The 24,765-nt window shown below is 30.6% G+C and overlaps 1 long non-coding RNA gene and 1 pseudogene across 1 annotated transcript; one reads left to right on the plus strand and one right to left on the minus strand.

The window, feature by feature from the left end:
* Nucleotides 1-1,294: 1,294 nt before the first annotated feature.
* LOC119687891 lies at nt 1,295-1,812 on the minus strand. The gene is made up of 3 exons (XR_005253278.1): nt 1,702-1,812; nt 1,585-1,649; nt 1,295-1,526 (listed from the first exon to the last, which is right to left on the minus strand). It is a non-coding gene; the product is annotated as an uncharacterized LOC119687891 (long non-coding RNA).
* Nucleotides 1,813-2,080: 268 nt separating this feature from the next.
* The window catches only part of LOC119687892, a 24,452-nt pseudogene continuing 1,767 nt past the window's right edge, over nt 2,081-24,765 (plus strand).

Consider the following 24,765-nt stretch of genomic DNA (forward strand, 5'->3'; position numbering starts at 1 on the left):
GGTTGAAATAAGAAGGACACGAGAAGACACAAGAAATTGGAATTTTTTAACAGCTCCAGCTCTTCAGAAGGCAATACGAGGTCATCAATAAAGTGAAAGTAATTTTTGATGTGAATACACCCGTTTCGAGTGCGGTCCGATGGTTTGGTATATAATTCCTGTAATTGAACTGCATATAATGGCAAAAAGTTCTTAAATGCGGCGGAATTTAATATACTCACTTGCAGCGACAAAGAGCTGCAGCCATTATTGTTCATATTTATTTATTTATATTTTTTGTATTTTTTTTATTAAACTTTATTTATTTTAAAGCTTCTTTTTGCAAAGTAATTGCAGACATACAAAATCAGCTGATGAGACAACAATTAGAATTATTAATATAGAAATATTACAAAGTGAATAAGTGTTACAAAACGGTCAGCGGTATATCAATTGTTACCCAAAAGTTCATGCAATCGTGCAATGATGTACGCTAATTTAGCAATTCAGCTAAATATTTAAATTTAATTAGTAAATTTTAAATTTACTAGCAAAATTTTGATTTTGAACTTGAGTTCTGAATTTTGAATATTTGAAATTTACAGCTATTAAATTGTTTTAATTTTCTATATAATTCAAAAGGTATCGAACTATGAGTCTCAAAATATAATGAAGAAAGAGGTAGTAAACATACCATTGTACTTGAAGCCTGACGATAGCGTTGAAGATTAGCTATTACAAATATCTGCGATCATGGAATCCGAAAGATATATTAATAAGGATATGTCGAATGGGGCAGTATTATTACGACGTGCCGAGGAACGTTAACCTCATTAAACCTAACACAAATGAACAATGGGTATATTGCAACGTTCGATAGTGTTAGAGGCGTATCCTACATAGATCTCACCTTTGCCAGCCAGTCATTAGTAAGGTGTTCGTGATGGAAAGTAACAAACCACTACACCCACAGCGATCACCAGGCCATTTGCTTTTCCATATCGTTGAAAGAGAAGTTGATTTTAAGCAAATCACTGAGAAAAGCGCAGGAAACAGTCTGGAAAAGTAAGTATCTCGAGAAAGAGGTAATGGAATTCATGACCGAGAGCATGAGTTTCGGAAACGGGGATGCTTCTAAAAAATCTAATAACCTTTTGAAGGAACTATGCAACAGCTGTGATGCATCAATGCCCAGAAAATTCAGAAGTATTAGGCTCGCACCAAACTATTGATGGACGGAAGAAATAGTGAATACACCTATAGTATAAGGAAGTGGAGTATAAGTTTTGGTTTATTAGCAAATCTCTTACTTCGACTAATTTTACTTAAAATTTTACTTTGAAATGATTTTCCCGATTTCAAAAATGTAATATTTCATTCAAGTCCACAATCCACTCTAGGGATGCTTTTTAGTACATCCGTAATGAATATCCAATGCAATAAAGTGTTCTGTTTATTAAATATTTATGAAGTAATTTGTTTTATGCGTTCCACTGTAGCTTAGGCAGACTGTCGTACGTTTGTGCAGTTTTCTGTTGTCGCATTAGCTTAAATGAAATAAAATGAAATGAAATGAAATAAAAAAGAACTAAATAAAATTAATACGTATGCCACTTTTCCCACTAAATATTGGTGGCCCTTTTTGTTTTTTCATAAATAAACTCTCGAAACTAAAAAAATGAAAATAACAAAAAAAACAAAAAAAAAGAAAATTGTTCTCACTTTTCTGCAGAGTGGAAATAAATTTTCTTTCGTTTTTCTTCAGTTTATTTCTGTTCTGTTGAGTTGAAGAACGTGTTTTTTCTACTTTCAGTTGATTTTTTCCTTAATTTTGTTGCGTTTTTTATTTTTTATTATTTTTGAACGTTTTTCGAATTTAATTTACGTTCATTTGTTTCTTTATTTTCGGTTAAAAAAGAAAATTCGTTTTTTTTGCATAAAACTTAAGTTAAAGAATTTTATTTAAATATAAATGTTAAAAGTAAAATTTCGTTTAAACTGAAGTACAAATTGAGTTGGCCGTTGCCGATTTGACACAAAAAAAATTTTTAAATTTCATTTTGACTGTTTCGTAATCATATGAAAGTAAAAAAAAATTATTAAATTATAAATATTTTTTTGTGTAACAATTGGAGATCGTTTATATTTGTTGATAAGTTTATTGTTAAGCAGTTCACATTTCAAAAAAGTAAAATTTGTGCTTTGCAATATTTTCGGTTTTAATTATTTGATTATTCAAACGCAACGTAATTAGAAAACCTAGAAGGTAGGAAAGTATTATCATTATTATATGGCACTTACATATTATAATTGAAAAATATAAAGTATTTATTTTCAAGTAAATAATACAAAATCTAACATATGTACAACATATACATTGAGGACGGATTAAAATGATGACTTAAAAACAAAAGCGATTTAAATAGATGCGATAATTTTATATAATATAAAAAATCAATACATAAATATTTATTTATGCATCAAAATCAAAATCGGAATCAAAATCAAAAATAAATATATAAATATGAAATAAATTTGTTATTTTTCTTATATTAAATTATTGCTATTTTTGAAATTGTTTTTACTGATCACTGATTACCGAACTGAACCCTTCCAAGTGCTACAAATCTTTGATAAAAATTTTAAAAATCTTTCAACAGTTTTTGCTTTATTATCTATTATCTATTATTGTATATTACTTAATTTGAACAAATTTTTAAGAATTTTTGCCGCTTATTCTAAATAATATCGTGCCGGTGCTACTTATATATCGAACCACCTATACACTTGCACTCGACTTATTATTAGTGTTTTTAGTCTCATAGCATTTTAATTTATAAATTTTATTTTAATTAAATTTTTTTTAAACATAAAATTTAATTAAAATTGTTTTCAAATCGTTTAGAATATGGAGGCGAGAATATGTAAATATAGATGCATTTTGCAGCAGTATTACGCGTGCTTTCAAACACCAATTAACATGCTAAAAATACCAGAAGTCTGTAAATAGTTTTCAAAATTTTTGCTGCCCTCCTTTTCACATGCCTATCTATACATTCAAAATTTTTAGATAAAATTCGGCAAATCATGATGAATAAAAATTGCGCTAGTAATATCTCTGAAACAGCATATAAGAGCATTTTTTTATTAAAAAACAAATAATTTTTTATGTGCTGCAGAGTTTTTCCATAACAGGCACGATTCCCTTTAAAAATCAATTTTCAATATTATAAAATAATTATAACATTATAATAATTTTAAAAATATTTCAAAATAAAGCAAATAATCAATTAATAAATTGTAAACTCAATTAAAATTACACTCGATTGGAATTGAATTTGAAGTTAGCTTTTTTTATTTCTCAATGAATATCACGATGTGTAAAAGTAAATCTTATGATAATTAAGAAGTACATAGATTTATGTATATGTTTGTAAATTTAAACGTATCTATCCATAAATTTAAGAATAATATTGCATCGGCTTAAAGTAAATGTCATTAGACCCATGGAACACCATAACAAGCACAACACACTCCACTGGGGAGTTTAGAATATTCTCAAAGTATCCGATACCATCCGATACCGCTGAAAAATATATCATAGTGACTGAATTTCACTTGCGACACCAAACCAGAGGTATTTATCTGATACCACAGCGTCGACTATTGTGAGGTTGGCCCTTTTAATGGGAGTATTTTGGTGACTGTGATTAAAACCTAAAGCCACCCGCGTAAAATGATTGTACTCATTTACTCTCTCTCTCTCAAGGAGGAAACTATATCCAAGAGTATGATTTCAATTGATATCGACAGAATTAGTCGGGATTCTAGTGGAGGCATTTAACGTTGAAATCCAATACACCTGTTAAGCGCACCTTGGTGTTAAACCTTAACAGCAGGTAATTACGTTAAGAAACTAAGAATTCAGTAGACTGGATCTTCAAAACAGTGTTAGAAGAAGTAACCGATCATTAACTTCCGTGATATAAAGTACGTCTAACTAAGTGTTCTGCAGTTTATAACTTTTTGTGTTAAACTATTTAAACAGTGAATATTTTTGTGTTTACATGTTTATGGTTAACATCAACAGCGGAGAAGACTATATGAAAAGGTTGCTCGTATATGATGCGGATGATAAAAATAAATACTATAATGTAATAGAGGTGGTTCCTACAGGATCCTTGCTTGAATCTAAGCACTGAGGTTCGATATGTTTTAGTACACTTAAAATTGCTGTTACTGATGACACATTAATAGTTAGATATATAAATAGTTTTGCAGTAGTGACAATAGCTAAAAACCTTAAAACCTATTTATAGCGGGCCATCCAATTTCATGAGTTTAAAAATGGTGATAAATTGCTGAGCTGGGTCCAGTTATTGACAAAGTCGAAGTAGTGTTGGTAAATAAGAGAAACTTTGGGAAGGCAGTAATCGTAAAGGTGGTCGATTTATATTTGTTATATCAACGCTTCTTGATATATGGTACAGGGTAATAGACGTTACGCTTGCATTAAAGAAATATTTCAAAACCTTCAGTAAAATACAATAATGCATAACTGTGAAGATTCATGAAAAATAAGGCGATGTCTTTTATCATCTGTTTCAACTCTATCCTATTGTATACTAGTTTCTGAAAATACAATACAGGCATGTCATATATCATAGAATAAGGATATGATCTGAAATAACTTATTACATGCAAAGCACTAATAGATGGGAGTGAATGTTTAAATATCTTTGCGCTAGATTTTTTTTTTGACTGGTATCATAGTCAATCTATGGTTGCTATCGAGAAAACAGGAAAACAGAGTACAGAGACTAAGAATACAGACACTAAGAAGAATGGAAGAAGTTAACAAAGCATTATTTACACGAATGAGTCAGATGCATGTATGGTAGAGTAGATATGCGAGGTTAAGTTAATTCATTTGCTAAGTAGACTTGAATTTATCAAGCTTGATGCTACAGTAATGATCTGATTGAAAATAATTGATTATTATCGCAGTACGAGTAATGCAAGTGACAGATCGAAATGCAGTGCTCACGTTGGCGACGTGCTATCGAACATGACATATATGTGAAGGAGCATACTTATTTTTTTGTTCTTTACTTTATTTTATTTTATTTTATTTTATTTTATTTTATTTTTAATTCTATCTTTCTGATTAGAAATTGACAACTATGTAATCAAATCTTAAAAACTGGACATAATGCAATTAGCAGGTGCAAAATAAGAATAAAAAATTTATAATAAAATTAAATGAATTATATATATCAAAATTTGTAACAAAAGAAAGAAATATTTACCAAAATTACGTTAAGGTGGTATAAAGCTTTTTTTGCTTAAGCTGGATATTGTGGTATCAGAAAGGAACTGTTGCACCATTGGATTACTATGCTGGTGCGGTTTCACTTTATATTTTTGGCGCATGTTTTAATGACGTCTGCAACTGTTGGAATTCTGAGATCATTGTGGATATGTACACAGTTTTGAGATACTAAGGAGCGCCGGTTATTTGTGTGTATTTTTTCGATATTAGAAACATATGCTATATACCAGAGTTCTATGCAATAGGACCAGATAGTTTTTAAGATTGAATTGTATACCGGGGCTTTATTTTCCAGACTTAGCTTAGAGTTTTTATTAATAAGCCAATGAAGTTAAATTTTATGTGAGTTTTTTTGCTTTCAATGTGCTTAGTCCAAGTCAGCCTTCTGTCAAGATGAATGCCAAGATATTTCACATCATGGGACTAGGGTATAATGATGTGAATTAACTTAACAGGGGCCACGTTTCTTTTCGTATAGTAAACGTAACATGTACACTTTTCGTTTTGTTTACTTTTATGCGCCATTTTGCTATCCACTTCTCCAATAGACTTAAATGCCCTCATATGGTCACTGTTAGAACTGAGAATTGCAATGTCATCTGCGAAAGTAGCAACGACGAGATTTAAGAGTAGTGGGAGGTCAGCTGTGTAGATTATATACAGAAACGGCCTCAGTATGCTTCCTTGAGGAACACCAGCCATTATGTCTCTTTCTCTTGAAATAAAGGTATTATATTTTAATCTAAATTTTCTAAACGATATATATGAATACAATAGCTTATGCAAATTTTTAGGAAGGAAATATTTTATTTTATACATAAGACATTCGAGCCAAATCTTATCAAAAGCTTGGGCTACATCCAAGAAAACGGCGGTACAGTATTTTTTGTGCTGAAAGACAGTATGTATTTCTTTGGCAATTCTACGAACTTGCTCAATAGTGGCATGTGCTGATCAAAATCCAAATTGATGGTTTGAGAACACATTGTTTTGAGTTATTATTGGCATAACATTTCACAGCAGCATTTTTTCAAAAATGTTGGATAATTGGGGCAAAAGAGTTATTGGTCTATATGATGAGGCCAAAGTTAGGTCCTCTCCTGGTTGTGGAATCAGTTTCGAGCTATTCTTGTAAAGCACAATTTTTGTCAACAGATAGGGCTTTCCTAAGATCTTTTGAAGCTTTGTTTAGTTTCTGTTTTGAAGTGGGTGATCGGAATCTTTGCCATTCTTGCCTGGCTTGTCGCTTGCGGGAAATAAGATAATCAATGTGTGATTAAAATACTATATTTGACTGGACTGACCTTTTTGGTTGAGAGGCTTTAATCACAGCATTATTTAATGTCTTGGTGAAGTGATCAACTGCTTTACCAATTTCTTTGGGTGATCTTACTTTACTTATTTCTTCATTAATGATATTTCTATAATTTCTCCAGTTTAAAAGAGTTTTCTTATTCTGCACTTTTGAGTTTGTAATAAATTTTGTTCTAGTTAAAATAACCGAAGAATTGCCAGCAATGTCTTCACGTTTCTTACCATTATTGACTGCGAAATCGATTAAGTCTGGTGTTTTTCGAATGTCTGATGGCCAGTATATTGGGTGACCCGAGGACACAACATCAAGGCTGTTGCCAAGTGCTGCATACAGTTGACGAACTCTTGTAGATTTCAATCTAGAACCCCCAAAGGTGTGTTTAGCATTGAAATATTTAGCAACTATAAAGATAGGTCCGAGATCATTAAAAATTTCTCGAAAGTGATCAGAATTAATAGCAAATTAAGGAGGGCAATGGATTGCTGAGACGACGATTTTAGTTAGACTAGAAATTACGCAAATTGATGTAGTCTGTAGATATTTATGGCAATGCTTTTAGATTTCATAATGTTGAATTGTGTTTCTAACAAGTACAGAAGAACCGCCACATGTTTTACCATCTGGATGTTTAGTATCACATATATATATATACTTATATCCATAAACTCAAAAACAGTTCCTGAAGGTTAAATGTGTTTCGGATATAAGCAGTATATCGATATTGTTACTTACCAGAAATCTAGTTACTTCCAATACATGTTGGCTTAAGCCGTTTGCATTCCAATGGCATATTGTGATTGCATTTGTTTGGGCTTTACCAACTCAACAATTAAACTTTGGTTTTGTTTCGTGCTTTGCATCAAGCTATTCATCATATTTTGCATGAAGTCCATGAAGTGTTCAATTTTTTGGGTAAAACTTGTGAGCATTGCTTCAAAGCCTGAAACGGAAGTAGAGCTATTGGTAAGAAGTGGGATTTGTTTGGTGGCACTTGCGTACGTCATTTGCCGCATTGATGGAGCCGGTGGTTACAATCCAAAACCAGCATTTTTTGGAAGGGGCGGGAAATGAGATGTTGTGAAATTTGAGAGATTGGGCTGGGGGTGCGCTGTATTTGGGCAACGTTTATTTTTTGTCTTAGGGCAGCGAAAACTGGACAACCTCTGTAGTTTGCTGTGTAGCTATCACTGCAGCTTGATCACTTTCTAACAGCTCTATTTTCTATGCTTTTTGAGCAATGACTCTTGGAACATATAACACAAACATTGACAAGTTTACGGTATGACTGCATGTGTCCATATTCCTGACAGTTGAAGCACTGTACTGGAAAACTACGTTTGTGTGGCACCTCTACTGCAATTTTTCTGTTTAGAAGAAAACGAAACAAATAAATAAGATGGACTTTGCCACTTTTCAACTTGTTTCGGTCTAGACACAGCTCAACTTTGTACATTGGTTGTAGTTTGCGGTCTCTATTTAAGATATTAAATACATTTTTTGCTTTTAAAATTTTTTTCTTTAAGCGTATCATGAATTTATTTAATATCTACTCCTGTCTCTATGCCTTTTATTGCCACTATTACTTCTTTACTACTTTTTAATTGAAAGGTATAGAATTATTTCGATTTTTTCTCTAATTCAGCAGTTACTTTTCGAAAATGATCTTGACTTGAAACTTGTACCTTGGTTTCATTAATCGATCCCTTTTCAATAGGTACAACAAAGAAATTTTTTTTACCTATTATATTTTAAAGTGTATTAACTAAATCGCTAGAGTTTTTTTCTCTTAGATAGATAGACGGTGGATTAATGATTTTTTCTTTAATTTCTTCTAAGTTGTCACTTTCATCACTCAATGCTTCAAATCTGTTGTTGCAGTTATTGTTGTTTACTTTTTGAATTTTGGCACAATTGTTTTTGTTTTTTTGTGGGCTAAGTTTTCGCTTCACTATTTGAGTACATCGTTCAAGTCCTGTTTGCACTTTGACTGGTTTATTTAGAAGTTCGAATTTTTTCCGGAGTTAGGAGTTTTACATTGAACACTCCACGGCTGAATTGATAGAGATTGTACCCCGTTTACAGAAATCAATGAATTTGGACATAATTTCAATTTTTGTTCCTGTTGCTGCTGTATTAGCTGCTGATCTTGTAGAGTTTTCTTTTGTGTTTTATGTTGCTGCTCTGGCTGTTGTTGTCTTTCCTGCTCTTGATTAAGTTATTGTTGGCCGATCAATCGGCATTATAATAAATCAAGGAGCATACTTGAGATTAAAATCTTGCGCAATCCAAAGCTCTGGATAACTAACTCTTCAATTACATAGCATCGTAATGAACCAAAAGCAAGGCCATAATATTCGACCTAGTGTCTATTAAAAAATCAATTGCATTTAAAATTAACTATTGAAATTATGAAAGAAGTATCATTGGACGCATTTCATGTACGTGTAGGTGTTGTGATGATGAGAAGGGAGAAGAAAGATTGGAACACTTGTTTTGCGAATACTAAGATATTTTTCACTTTATTACGGACCCGAAACGGTTCCATTACTAATTAATTAGTAACAAAAAATTAAATACAGAAAGTGCGGATCTTTAAATCTAAAATTTGCAAAATATTATCCTCATATATAGACGCTTAAAATTTCACTGCTTTGAGCTTGGAAGTGTATTTTAAATTATTTCAAGTTTTAATATCGATACAAAATAAACTAACAAATAGATTGCGTCAAACTAAAAAAGTCTAAAGTGAGAGTTCAGCTTTTTCCCCCTGACCGCGAAACTAAACAAATTACTGAGGGACTAAATATACAAGCAAATAAATTTATTAATTTATTGCCGTCTTCTTCTGCACGCAAAAGTGATCTTCTCACAGCGCATTCGCAGTCAAAAACCTTTTCATGGAGTGCTGATTGTGTATCTTCACTGCCAAATTCTCCATTAACAAATGTTGCAAATCAGAATGACAATGAAAAACGTGTAGCAGAGAAAATGTTGCAGAAAAATGTACTTCAATATTAAAGATAAAAATAATATGCAATATGCTGCTAAACAAGACAGCGGCAATAAAATTCAGACAGGAATAGATAGATACACTCTTGTTACAGAGCGGAAACGCAGCCCTATGACAAAACCAACTAGTTAAGTATCTAAACAAACAAAATTGGTTGAAAACCGCGCCTCCCCAAATAAAAATAGATTTGAAATTTTATCAACTGATGAAAGCGAGAATACTGGAAATAATACCAAAAAATATAAACTACTTCCAATCTCTCTAAGGGAATTCAAACGAGCTTTTAAAGAAGATAACATCCATTATCGGCGATAAACATTTCTACGAGATTACACTCTTGAAAGAAAGTGCTGATGAAACAAAAATCCAAATAAACGACGAATTAAACCACCATATAGAATAATTATATACTTCTTTGATGACAATAACAAAACCTACTACACCTATCAGTTAAAAAGTAGCAAAGGTTTAAATGAGGTAGTTAAAGGTATAGAACACTTCGTACCGGAATCTGATAAAAAAGCAGCGCTGGCAGAAGCCGGATTTGAAACAAACTCCATCTTCTATATTAAAAATAAAACACCCCAGCCAATATTCAAAGTAAAACTTGAACCAAACGCAAGAAAACTCGCCAAAAGTGAAGTGCACTCAATTTACAATCTTCGTTATCTTTTACATCGAAGGATAACAGTAGAAGAACCCTTCAAAAGGAAATATCCAATACAATGTACTAACTATCAAGAATTTGGCCATACTCGGACCTATTGCACTTTACCCGGTGTATGTGTAATACGTGAAGATCTACTATACACGAATCCTCCTTATGCCCAAAACCTAAGGAAGATGCAAACGCAAAAAAATGCAGCAATTGCGGTAAAAATCATACAGCAAAATATAGGAGTTGTACTGTATGTGTTGCAGTTAAGCAGAGAACATTTCCCAAAAATCCATTAAATACTGTGCCACCCAAAAATGACTACCAAGAACAAATAAGCAATCCAGAAGTAATAGTCTCTCAAGGCAATGGTTATGCAAATGTATTAAGAGAAAACAATAGCTATTCGATGTAATGAATATGGAGAAAATGTCAACCCAACTACTATATAAAAGTCTAGTCGCAGGTGATTTTAATACCAAGCACATATTCTGGGGTTCAAGCGTAACAACACCAAGAGGATGAAAACTTTTAGCAGTTCTGAAAAGTGAAGATTTCGATGTTATTTGAACTGGACAGACAACATACTGGCCTTCTGATCGACAAAAAGTCCAGTAGCTCGTTTATGTAACTTTCTCACTTCGTTTTCTCGAACGATTTTCTCACTTTTGACAATTACTCACTAGAAGTGTTTATGTAACTGTGGTGAATTGTTTTCTCACTTTTTTTCGTTCGAGTTTTTGTCACCTGTCAAATTGCTTGCGAGAAGTTTTGAATTTTGAATGAAAAAAAGTAAGTTAAAGTGAATAAATTTAAATTATTGGTACAAGTGCTATTTCCAAGCACTAAGCAACCTTTTAAAATTGTTTTATTTTCGTTCAATTTTTTCAAAAAACGTTCCATTTTTTCAAAAAACGTTCCATTTTCATCAGTTCCTCTCATCACACCATAACGTTCTCGTGTGGTGAATTTTTCATGTTACATAAACAGCAAACTCGAAAGAAGTGAGAAAAAGCAAGTGAGAACTTTTCGAAAGAAATCGTTCGAGTTTAACTCGAACGATTTACATAAACGAGCTACAGATCTTATTGACTTTGGCCTATGCAAAAATATTAAACTATCAACAATCACCGCATTTCCAGTACAAAGTCAACAGAATAGAACTACCAAACGCAAAGTCTAATGATATATGTGCTTCAAAAATAAACTCTTTAACAATAACAAATCTACAGCCCTCGCGCAGTCCACTTATCTTTAAACTAGAAAATATCATTAAAATTATAAAAGATCTGAATGCGAAAAAGGCAGCAGGACCTGATAAAATCTCAGTCGTAATGGTGAAACAGTTACCAAAATGTGCCAATATACATCTCAGGCATTTATTTAATGCTATCTTACGGACAGGTTATTATTCCATACTTTGGAAAATGTCACAAATAACAATGATACCTCAAGCTGTGAAGGACCAAACCAATATAGAATCTTACACACCAATTAGCGTCCTTCAAATATTGTCAAAAATAACGAAATAATTCCGGAACATCAATTCGGCTTCAGAACTAAATATAGTATAACTGAACAAGTGCATCGTATTGTATCATTCGTTAGAAACTCATTTGAAAATAAACAATACTGCACTTCTATATTTATAGATGTAGTCCAAGCGTTCGATAAAGTATTGCACGAGGGCTAAGTACATAAAATTACAACTCTCATGCCAGCTAACACTCACCTTTTGTTAAAAAACTACTTAAGCAAAAGAACTTTTAGTTTAAGATATAAAGATTTTGTTTCAGAACCTTGTCCTATCAAAGCAGGAGTGTAATGGGTCCGCTTTCGGAAAAAACTTTAACTGCAACATTTGTTGACGACACAGCAATACAAAGTACACACAAAAACCCTGCAATAGCACATCGCATGCTTCAAAATCATGTTCATCAACTCGAGCGATGGTTATCACTATGACGTATCAAAGTGCCCATGTAACATTTGCTCTAAGACCAGGCAATTGTCTCAATATTACAATAAAGGAACAAAAAGTACCCTCGAGCGACTATGTAAGATACTTAGGGATATATCTAGATATATGAACACCTAGAGACTAAAAAGACATAAATAAATATAAAACTAAGTTCATTGCATTGGGTTATGGGCACGACATCTAAACTACTACTTAAATACAAAATTCTGCCATATAAATCGGCAATAAAACCTATATGGAGTTACGGAATTCAACTGTGGGGAACAGCGATGTCATCGAATACTGAAAAAATGCAAAGACTGCAATCTAAAATCCTAAGAATGTTATGTGCACCGTGGTTTATGAAAAATGCTAACCTTAAAAGAAAGGTGCGGTTTTTACTTCAAGCTGGACGGTCAGCTCTTTTTAGGCGAAAAGTAGTGGGTAGATGTGCGAGATTTCTTGCTAGAAGATTAACATGTTCTGTCAGCCTTTTATTGTATTTTATAACTAGGGGAATTTGTAGATCTCGGTGTATACTTTCATTCCTAATATACCATGGGGCACCGGTGATTGTTCTCAGTATTTTTGACTGAGCTCTTTGTACAATTTCAATATTTGAAGCACTAGCATTACCAAATAACCTGATACCATAAGTCCATATTGGTTTTATGATGCTGTTATACAAGAGTACTTTATACTCTCGGCACAGGCAAGATCTGCTATTAATGAGCCAATGCAACTTAGAGGCTTGGAGCTTCATCTGAATTTTTTTAGCTTCAATATGCTTGCGCCAAGTTAATCGTCTGTCTAGGTGAATACTTAAGTACGTCATATTATCTGCTTGTGGTATAGCAATGTTATTTAGTGAAATTGTTAGAGATGTACTCCGATTTAAGGTAAAATATATTTAAGTTCATTAATTTTAATTAGCCATTTTGCCAACCATTTCTCTACCAATAATAAGTGAGATTGAAGTTGGATTGAAGCTAGCACAACGTTTTTGTTTCGTCATAAAATTACCGTATCATCAGCAAACGTTGTGGTGACGATTGAGCTGCTTATTGGGATATTAGATGTGTAAAGTACATACAAGATAGGACCAAAAATACTTTCTTGTGGAACACCAGCTTCTATTGAGAAATTATTAGAAGTACAACATTTACATTTAACTTCAAAGCTTCTGTTATGTTTTTGTTTTGTGTAGTAGGTGGAAGCATAGAAAACCACCGTGTGAGACTTGAACTCACTAAACCAGCTCTAAGGAATGAAAGGAGAAGATTTCCACAGCAATGAGGAAACTTCATTTCAGTAGACGAAGGAGAGAGAAGAGAGTGAAAAGACTGAACACCTAGCAAGCTAGGTTCATCTAAGTCAGAAGTATAAGATAGAGAAACTGGGAAATAGTGAAGGGAGTAGGGATCTGTTCAATATATTGAAGTCGCTACTCTTTTATATCTATTTTGTTGTTTTCAAACTATCTAACAACCTTTTTATTTTATTCTTCTTCGCTTACTTATTCTTACCAGAATTATTGCCGAAATATTCGCATTATTGCTCGAATTGTTTGAGTTTCCTTTCGTAGTTCGCTCTTTGTAGTGTGAAGTGGGTATTACGCTAAGAAAGTTTGAAAAAGCATTGTACTCACTCAAATGTGTTTATTTCTTCTTTTGTTATTGATCGCATTATTGGAGATATTTGTTGTTAATGTAGCGCTGAGACAGAAATTGTTTTAAATGTCATTCACAGTGCAATCAAATTTCTCATTGCATTAGGAATGCTGACTTAAGACTTCTTACTGTAACGTTGAATAAGTTATCTGTATGAAATAAACTAATCCATTTTACTTAATGGTAAAAAGCCATTCAATTTGGATTTCTTAAAGTATACATAGAGGGAATCTTATGTCAACTGCTGCAAATATTAAGCGTTTACATTGTCAATCTTTGTGTGCGACATATTTGGTGATCGGATTAAATGTGTGTTGTTGTGTATTGTGTTTTTATGCTGTTTTACTTTATGTGTACTCTGTCATAACTTTTTCATTTTTTTAGCTTTATGGTGTTTAGATTTTTCGTCTTCGATAAATCTACCAGATCTTATTAGGTCTTTAGGTTTTCCGTGTGAAGAACTAACATAATTATTCATAAATTCAATTATAGTTAAATATGAAAATTAGCTCATAGATATAATTTTGAAATTAAATAAATAACATGAATTGTATTATTTGACTATTAATTATAATTGAAATTATTTAATATTAATGAAATGCTAAATAATGTTAAAACTGATAAAATTTCAAAATTTGTGATTAATTAGGAATATAAATAATTAAAATAAAATGTTTTCTACCTGAACACATCATGATGATTTTCTATTTACATTTACCGTTTGTTCAGACTGTGATTTGTCATATTTCACGTGATGCATGAAATTTTCATAACAGTTGTGTGGATGACCAATCGTAGGGTAAAATACTGTGTAAATAGAATGTTATAATTAGATTTGCCATAATCTTAAAAATCAGCTGAGCTGTGGGGTATGCGTTTACCGCACATACCGATTCTAATCATGCAATGATGCACCAAGTGCTGAGATATACGAGTATACACCGCGTATTGTCGTGCTAAAACTATTTCTTAAATATAAACGTTTTCTCTTCCGCTCTAACATTTCTTAATGCAAATTTCGACCTCAGCAATCTGAGCAAGAATTTTATTTCTCATTTAAAATGTGTTGAAATATATTTTTGATGCAAACAAAAATATTTCATAAATACTGAAATTTGAAATAAATTAGTAAACATTTTATACAAATTTTTTATTGCCATATTTTGCGTTAGATGTTATTAAAAAATTAACCAAAAAACTTTTATTTATTTGTTGAAGGTTTTATTGAGTAATATTAAGTGTTTATTAAACATAACGATTAGAGTTAAACTGATATATTGTGTTTATGAAGTTCATTTATATTGTTTAATCTGTCGTAAGATCTCACCAGACCCTGCAAACAGAAAGTACACCTGAAGACTTAGACAGATGAATCATGTGGAGATGTGGATGTGGTGAATTCAATAATCAGATAGATTGATAGGATTGATAGGATTGATAATTGATATAAGATTGGAACTAACCTGTGTTAAGCTTCTAAAAACGTATCATCACAAAGAGACGTAGATTCAGGTGTATTAGGCTTAGATTTGTAGTTGTATATTACGGTATACAACTAACGTTTAAACACATTTGAAGAACCGATAGAGTATTTTATGTTTCTTCATAGTAGATATTCGCCAACCGTTTCAATATATAGCTATACCATAATCTATATAGAACTATTTAGATTACTACAAGTGAAAAAATTTTATTTTCTTTGACGATGTCGACGACAGCTTTTTAAAAACTGATTTGCGACTTGTAGAAGAAGGGGAACAATGCACTGTATTGTGTCGGAGTATCCGAGTAAAAATTTCAAACTATCAGTATTATTTTGTCTATTGTATTAGTTATCGTTGTATTGATAATATATATTGGCTACAGAAATCAATGGATGCCGCTATGGCGCCTTTATATCTAGAAGTGTTTTTCTTCACTTTAAAATAACTCGTGGTTAATTCTGATGTTTTATTATATTTCCTATGTGTTAAGTTTGAGATGGTGAATATACATGTTAAACAGACGCCTGTTAATAAAGCGTGAAATAGACTAGACGTCTGTTTATATCCTCCAATAAATTGTTCATATTGTATAAACTGTGTATACGACTGTTTGCTAATTTTATACATCAATAAATTTGTAAGTCCATCTTGGATGAAAGCACCTACAGTATCTTTTACTGTACTTTTTTTGTAGAAGACTTACAAAAGTCAAGATCAGGACTTTTAATTATATTATTCATGCATTGTTTTGACTGTTCGGCGCACAATAAATTTATTTTAATACAATTTATTATTAATGTGAATATGTTAAAAATAATTTCGATAAAATAATATAAATAATATTTTTCTTATATTACATTTCAGTGCATCTGATAAAGCGCATGTAGGAAAAACAACATTTTTATACGATAAATAACACAAAGTAGTTTATATTTTGCATAAACAAATTGTGATCGCACTTACGAAATAATCAGCAAAAGATCTTTTTACAATAAATAAAAAAGGAAATAACTTTTCGTTTCCTTTAGAGTGAAACTATTTGTAAACAGGTAAGAAATTAAATAAATTACGTGACGTTCGTAATAAGTTCTAATATCCGTGTATCTTTTCTCTTGCAGATTGATTTTTCTTTTCAGAAAACGAACAGTATTATTGTAATTTTTAAAGACAATCACAGTAAAGTTTTCCTTTTCGTTAAAGACACAATTTGATTATAGACAGTTTAAATTTTATCTTTAAAGACATTTTAAAATTCAAACAAAAGAAAGAAGAGGACGTTGAATAGTTCTTATTTGTTGTTGTATACTTTTTTAAAATTAATTGTATTATTTCATACTGCATATAAATCACATATTAATAAAAACTGATTTCTAAATGATGACTACCAACAGTAACAACATGGTTGAACAACAGTCTCAACAAAATGGTAGCGCCAATGCCTCTGCTACAAACGCCAATGGCAGTTCCATCAATAACAATAACAACGCTTCTACCACTAACAATAATGCATCAGAGGAGCCAAAAACAAATTTAATCGTTAACTACTTGCCACAGACAATGACCCAAGAGGAAATCCGCGCCCTTTTCACTAGTTGTGGGGAAGTTGAGAGCTGTAAACTAATCCGTGACAAAGTTACAGGTACGAATTTTTGTTTATGAAAAACTATGTTATAGCGTAATATATACGAGAAATATATATAATATGAGCATATGCCAGAATATATACAACTGGACCTTTGTAAAAATTATATAGTTGTTATTAATGTTGAAGCCCAACGATAAGATATGGAAAGCGAGCATATAAAAAAAGATGAAAGTGGAGAAAACGTAGGCCGGAAAGTCGAATCCGATTTGCGTCGTAATTAAGACATGTTGCCTTAATTACGACGCAACGCTATATATCAAAAGACTTTTAATGTATGTGCCTTTCGACATGAGAAGAAGTGGGCGGTGGCATAAAAAGTGAAACTACAATTCCTTAGAGATACATTGACGGCAGAAATATTTATGCGTTTTATATGTTGTTATAGACAGATCTCAATTGAGTCAGAACCATTCTTGCTATGCATGTGAGACATATTTAATCCAAAGAGCCTAATAAGAACTTTTTGGTGATACAATACTGACTTGAAAAAACTGCTGTCCTGAATATATATTAGGACGTACTATGCAGTTATATACAAGTACTGTTTAATATATGTATATTTATTACTTAGCACACATTTCATACCTCCGTGTGGCACATTACACGATTAGCTTTGTATATTTTTTAAAAATATATAAAAGTAATTAATTCAATGTTTTATATTTTTGTTACTTAGTTTGATATCTTAATAATATAAAAATACATATTTCGAACAGTTTTCATCTGTTCATGAGTTTACCTGGTCAGAAATAAAGTGTCCAAAAAAATGCTTCTTTTAATTAAATGAAAATTAAAATAAATAGAAATAAAAACTAATCTTTTGGTTATAACATGTGTTTGGAAAAATCCAAATATAATTTTCGTAATTTTTGCCGGCGCCATAGTAACAATTCCGTGCCACCAAACGCCGGCGAAAAAAGGCATGTGGTGAACCAAACGCTGGGTCCCATAACAATATAATGATGAAACAATGCAATATCAATGTTTGTCGTTCGATAATGAAATAAAATGAGAGTAATCTCTCTAATAAATATTATGCTCTTCTGATTTACTCAAACTTATGTTTTTTTACTATGCATAATAGTATATAGTGTATTTTAGTATTTAATTGCTGGTTGAGTTAGTCTGAATTTGATTGTTTTATATAGGGCTTACATTTGTTCATGCTAAAAGTTCTATCGTCAATTTTTTACTGTAAATGAAATCATAATGTAGTGCTGGAGCGAAGATGACACATTAGTGCGAAGTGCACTCGGCTACCTATTGAATGATAATGTTTGCCACCTGATAATGTTGCTGGTGAATCGGACAATGAAATGATTGACGATGATGGAATATCAACAAACATTATATGCGACTTTAGAATTTTGTTCTCCTTTCTTTAATTCCGTTTGTCTAATTGTGAGAGAGTATTTTGGTACTACTGAAGTTGTATACGAATCAAATACACAAGATTATGGTGATCTTGTAGAAATGCCTAACTAATACGTTTCGGTTATAAGGTATGAACCCTTTCTTCAGATAATGGATATAGTATCCGATTTCTGTCACACTCCGCTGTAACTGACAAATACAACAAACAATACAACAATCGGTGCATTTGTTGTAAAGGAATTATTGAACCATTGTGAGTATCCATTGCAACATACTATATGATTCCGTTGAACCCATAGTAGATATGCAAGGCTATAGCTGAGAGAAAAAATATGTTGGTGTTCCACAGCCTCAAGTTATCAACAGCTACAACCGACATATTAGGGGCGCTCATTTATATGACAATGGAGTTGCTAACTATCGTATCGGAAATAGAAGCAAAATGATGGCTATTATGGATTAGTGTTTAGATAACGCTGTAGTAAACGCTTGGAAACTAAATTGCTTCGTCGCCGTTTCTAACAACAGAAAACCGATGCCTCAGTTAGACTTCAAGAATTTTATTGCCAGAAACCTTCTTCTTGCATCAGAAAACTCAATGTTCATTACACAAGCTATCGCTTACGATGATTCGAACAAGAAAACTCACAGTGCATCAGAAGATGTTTATCTTCTGGAAAATTTACCGTGTATAACCAGTATGCACGGTCCCATAAAAACTCAAATCGCCACCTTTGTATTGTTTGTGCACCAAAAGGCACAGTTTTTATATATGAAAAGTGCCATTTAAATGGTCATGTAGAATATTGCTTTAAAATCTTCCATGAAAATAAACAATATTGCATTGATCGTAGACAACGATGCAAATAGGCATATTCCTTTTTACATGATACAATACATATGTAATGATTCAAATATATTTTTATATTTTTGGATTAATAAATATTTGGAAAGCATAAAACATTGAATTTTATACTAACGTGTAATTTATACAACTTAGAATGATACTGCTAACAAAACACACATAAAAATGTTTGTACTGTGGATGAGAAAATACTTTTCTCTCACTTTTTCTCTCAGTTTTCCGGCTCTTTTCCAGAAAACTAATTTTCGAAAAAAAATTTATATATATTTCATATTTTTAACTTAAAATAAGATCTTTCTAAAAATTTCGCCATAAAATTGAAAGTTTGGACTTGGTACTTAATGGGTTAAACTTAGTTAATCGGACATTCATTTACCAATTTGACATTTTTTTTTGCAAAAATAAAACTTAAACAAAATTGTAAAGGTAATTTTAGCTTTTTGGAATTTTTGTTATTGAGTCCCTTAATTCTGGGGCAGTGAAGCAAGTTTTTATCTTTAAAAGGTGTTTAATGCTTATATTTAAGATATTTAATAGATGTTAATGGAAATGAATTTCTATTTCTGACTTTTTTCTTTTGGCGAGTGCAAAGCAAAAGTACAGTAGATAAATAGTATTTTAGCCTCTGATCTCAAACACACACCTACAATAAAAGTCATTGAATGTAGCCTCCATACAATGTGTATGACACATTAAGGTTAGCAAGAGTATTATAAAGCAAGAAGTAACAATTTTCCTCATCTATGTAATAATAAAGTTTTAATAATTTAACCAATAAGAATATATTATTAATTTTTTAAAATAAAATATTAATAATGTAATTTCATAAATATGATTTTAATATAATTGTACTTTGTAATATAATATAGGTACATATATATATGTATATAAACATTATAGTTATAATTTAATTAAATTCATATTATATAATTTGAATAATATGGTTTCAAAAATATTATTTACATAACACAATTTTTAAAATTTAATTTATATAATATAATTTTGTTCATATGCACTTTTAATATAATAATTGCAATAATATAAAATTAATATTTTTTAACGGGTTAATTGGTCAATAGTTAAATAATGCGCTTTTGACTACTGACCAATTAGCCCGTTTAAAACAAAATTATTATTAAAAATATTTGGTCATTTGGTCATCAAAATAAAAAATTATTAAAGTCAGTATTATAATATTAATAATGTAATTTCAAATATTAAAATTTGGCAATATAATTGAATAATACAATTATAACATAATTTTAATAAAATAATTTCAATCATATAATTTTAAGAGCATATTTTAAATAATATAATTTCAATGAAATAATTTTAATGATATAATTTCAGTAATATGAATTTAATAACATAATTTTAATAATGTATTGTAATAAAATAATTTCAATAAATATTATTTTATTAATTTAATTGTAACAATACAATTTAAATAATATAATATTAACAATAGGCCTTTTCTTTTGTAAGCATGTCTAAATAGAACAACCGCTTATTTCAAAAATAACATATAAAACAACAACACTGCTGGCTTATTATGTCTAAACTTTTTGGAACCTCTTAACTAATAAACAGCTCAAATCGCATGGTTGCCAAGACTAAAAATTTGTCTATTGTGAACGATTTATCAATTAACTGTTAACAAATATTTAAAAATTAATACTCAATTGTGTTAAATTTACTGAAATTAAAAAATTATACTCAATTCTTGAAAAAGCCTGAAAATACAAATATTATTTACAATTATGTAAAAAATAAAATATTCTTACATATAATAGCAAAGAATTATTATTCATTTTCGAAACTTAAACTTTAAATTTTATTACGTATTTTGCAAATATTAGCCTAACAAAATTTTCGGTTATTCCAGAGTTGCCATCAAAGGTAGTGCTTATATTATTTTGTTCTTTTGCGACATGCTTACAAAAGAAAACGCCTAATATAATTTAAATAATATAACTTTATTTATAAAATTTTATTATATAATTGTAATAATAATATTTTAATATTATGTTTTTATTAATAGAATTTCAATAATATAATACTAATAATGTAATTTCAGTAATATTATTTTAATAATATAATTTAAATATAAAAGTTTTTGGTATAATTGTAATAACACAGTTTTGAATATTATATTTTTTTAACATAATTTGAATAATCTGGTTTTAAAATGATATTTTAGTAATATAATTTTTTTTATATAATTAAAGATTATACAATTTTAATAAATTTATTTTAATAACATAATTTTAGTAATGTAGTTGTAACCAAATAACTTTTAAAATGGATATGATTGTAGTAATATATTTTACTAAAATTATTTAATAATACAATTTAAATAATTTAATTTCTAAAATACGATTTAAATATAATTTTACTAAAACCAACACTAATAACAATAATTACTTTATAAATAAGTAGTCTGTCAAATGAGGTAAACATTATATTTTCAGTCACCATTATTTTAAAAGCAGTTGAAAGAAATGATAATTCGAGTTTCTACAAATGATGTGATTTAACTTAAATTGCACCGAATAAAACTTACAACACATACACAATTCAAACTATACTAACCACTCTTGAACGTTGAACACTATTCAAATTTTTTTTAGAAATCCAATTATTTGACGCACGACAAACTCAAACTATTCAAAAATTTAAAAATTGTCCCTAAACAGATTTAATAATCGGAATAATACAAATATATATGATAACATGAAAGAGGTTTTAAGTTACTATCTAGTTTAATAAATTAGTAATAAATTAATTTGAAATTTAAATGGATCGTAGAATTTCGTAACTTCCATCAAACACGCCATATAGTTCTTTGTCAACAATCTCAATATTGTCAGCATTTGTGAGGCTTCATCTTGTTTTGACCAAGATAGTTTTTGCACAGAACTATCTTCTATGATCAATTTTTCATGACCTATTACCAACTCATGATATATTACTAAAAACCCTACATTTTATATAGATTCAATTGCGATCGCATATGAAAATTCGATCTATTTTATTTTCCACTTAAACAATAATATTAATTTTGAAATCAGTTTGAGGAAAATGGTTTAAAGAGTAACGATTCTTTAGCAATGTCGTAACCGTTCACATGTGGATTCTTGAATCTTATCCATAATTTCATTTATATTCTTGGTGACAGGCCAACCAGAGTATGGAACATTTTCACATCGAAGATTATTAAAAATATAAATGAAATGTGTGAATCAGTCTTTTTTTTTGTAAAAATGTTTACTTTGCAATAATTTCTAATATAAAACGAGAATATTCATAATATTAATCATTTTTCTAAATTATACAAATAAAAAGATTCGTTAGATGAAACAAAAATATTGAATTTTGATGTATTGTCCTACACATATTCAAATATGGAATATACAGTATATGTAATTTTTTTTTACAGGCCAAAGTCTTGGTTATGGATTTGTTAATTTTGCTAAAGAAGAAGATGCGGAGAAGGCACTAACTACTTTAAACGCATTACGCTTGCAAAATAAAATCATTAAAGTATGTATTATATTCTATAAAAAAGGCTTTCTCAATAATTTTTCTTATATAAATATAAAAGGTTTCAGTTGCCCGTCCCAGCTCTGAATCTATTAAAGGAGCTAATTTATATGTGTCTGGTTTGCCAAAGAACATGATACAATTGGATCTAGAACAATTATTTAGTCCATATGGAAAGATAATAACCTCACGCATACTGTGTGACAACACTAAAGGTAAGATCTGCTCTATATATTTAAAGTTATGTTTATTTTCTGAAGTCATATCATAATAATAAAATCAGTTTTATAATATTACAAATTTCATCACGTCTTTAGGTTTGTCCAAAGGCGTGGGTTTCATACGCTTTGATCAACGTCACGAAGCTGATCGTGCTATAAAGGAACTCAATGGAATTATACCGAAGAATGCTACAGAGCCAATAACAGTGAAATTTGCCAATAATCCAAGTAGCAATAAGGCTTTGTCTTTGGCAGCTTATATTTCTCCACAAAACGCACGTAATCGTGGTTTTACAGGTGCCGCTGCTGCTGCTGCTGCCGGTGCTGCTGCTATACATTCAACAGCTGCCGCAGCTAGATACAGGTAAATGTCTTTCAATGTAATACTATAACTTATAAAGACTTTATAAATATAATTGCCACACATTTTATAATTTGTTATGCATCTAAGTTTTTACAATTATTTTAGTAAAAAAAAAGTCGTGAGTTGGAGTAACTATGTCTTTCAGTGTGAGCTACTTCATTTAAAGAAGAGAAAAGAAATAAGACTTGGTTTTCAAAAGTGATAACATTCGTCACGCATACAATTATAGTATACTGTCCTAGTCAAAAGTATTTATACAACGAACATTTTTGTGCATATTGCAATAAAACAGATTTTTGTTGTTGTTGTTGGAGGCAAGTTGCAAAAAAATTTTTTGTTGTGACTTAGTTTTATCTATGCAGAACCAAATAAGAAAAGAATTGGAAAGATAAGTGTCACATTTTTTTTGCGTTAAAAGTATTTCCACAAAACATTAATTTCATTTTATTCTTCTTAGTTAATGAATTCTTTTAAAAGTTTTTTGTACTTATTTAATTACTATAATTATTATTTAGTTTCACCTCCTTTGGTATCAATAACCGCCCGCAACCTACCTGGAATTTATTCAATCAAGTTGCAAATGAATTTGGACCGAATATCCCCTATTTCAATTATGGTATCATTATGTTTTGGATTTTTATCAATAGTTATTTGCTGTTTTATGAAGTCCCAAACATTTTCAATGACATCAAGGTCAGGGCTATGTGAAGGTCATAAAAGAACAGCATTATTTAACTCTTTTTAAAATTGGTTTGGTCTGCATTCATTATAACATGGTGCATTATCATATTGTAGAATCCAGTTATTGGTTGGAAATAGCCCATTTTTTAATCTAAAGGCATTGTTATTTAAAATACCAATATAACCGGACTGATTTATGGTGCCAAATGTCGGTACCAAAACTCTAAAACTATTGCATTATAGACATCCCTAAAACACCACCGTGCCACCTTCAAATCTATTAAATAGCTGCACCGCTTTATTCTTTTGGCGTTGTCGTAAATGCTTGTAATGCTTACCAAACGAATCCTAGAATTGAAATGCAGACTCATCTGTCCATAACACATTGCACCAAAATTGTATAAGTTGCTTAAAATACGTCAAAGCATAAGAGACAATTTGATAGGGTCGTAAAAGTAATATTGACTACTTCCTGCACCACATAGGTATTTGAATTAGCATCTTTTGTTGTGTATATACTTTCGACTAGAACTGTAAATCACTCAATAACTATTCTATAGTCATTTACATACCATGGGTGTCCTTTCAACAAAGGTGAGCCTTCAGCACAGGTGTACATTTGAGAAAAGTGTCCATTTCACAGCGGTATACGTTGTGGTGTTCGTGC

The sequence above is a fragment of the Teleopsis dalmanni genome, chromosome X (genome assembly GCF_002237135.1).
Source record: "Teleopsis dalmanni isolate 2A chromosome X, ASM223713v2, whole genome shotgun sequence".
Lineage (NCBI taxonomy): Eukaryota > Metazoa > Arthropoda > Insecta > Diptera > Diopsidae > Teleopsis > Teleopsis dalmanni.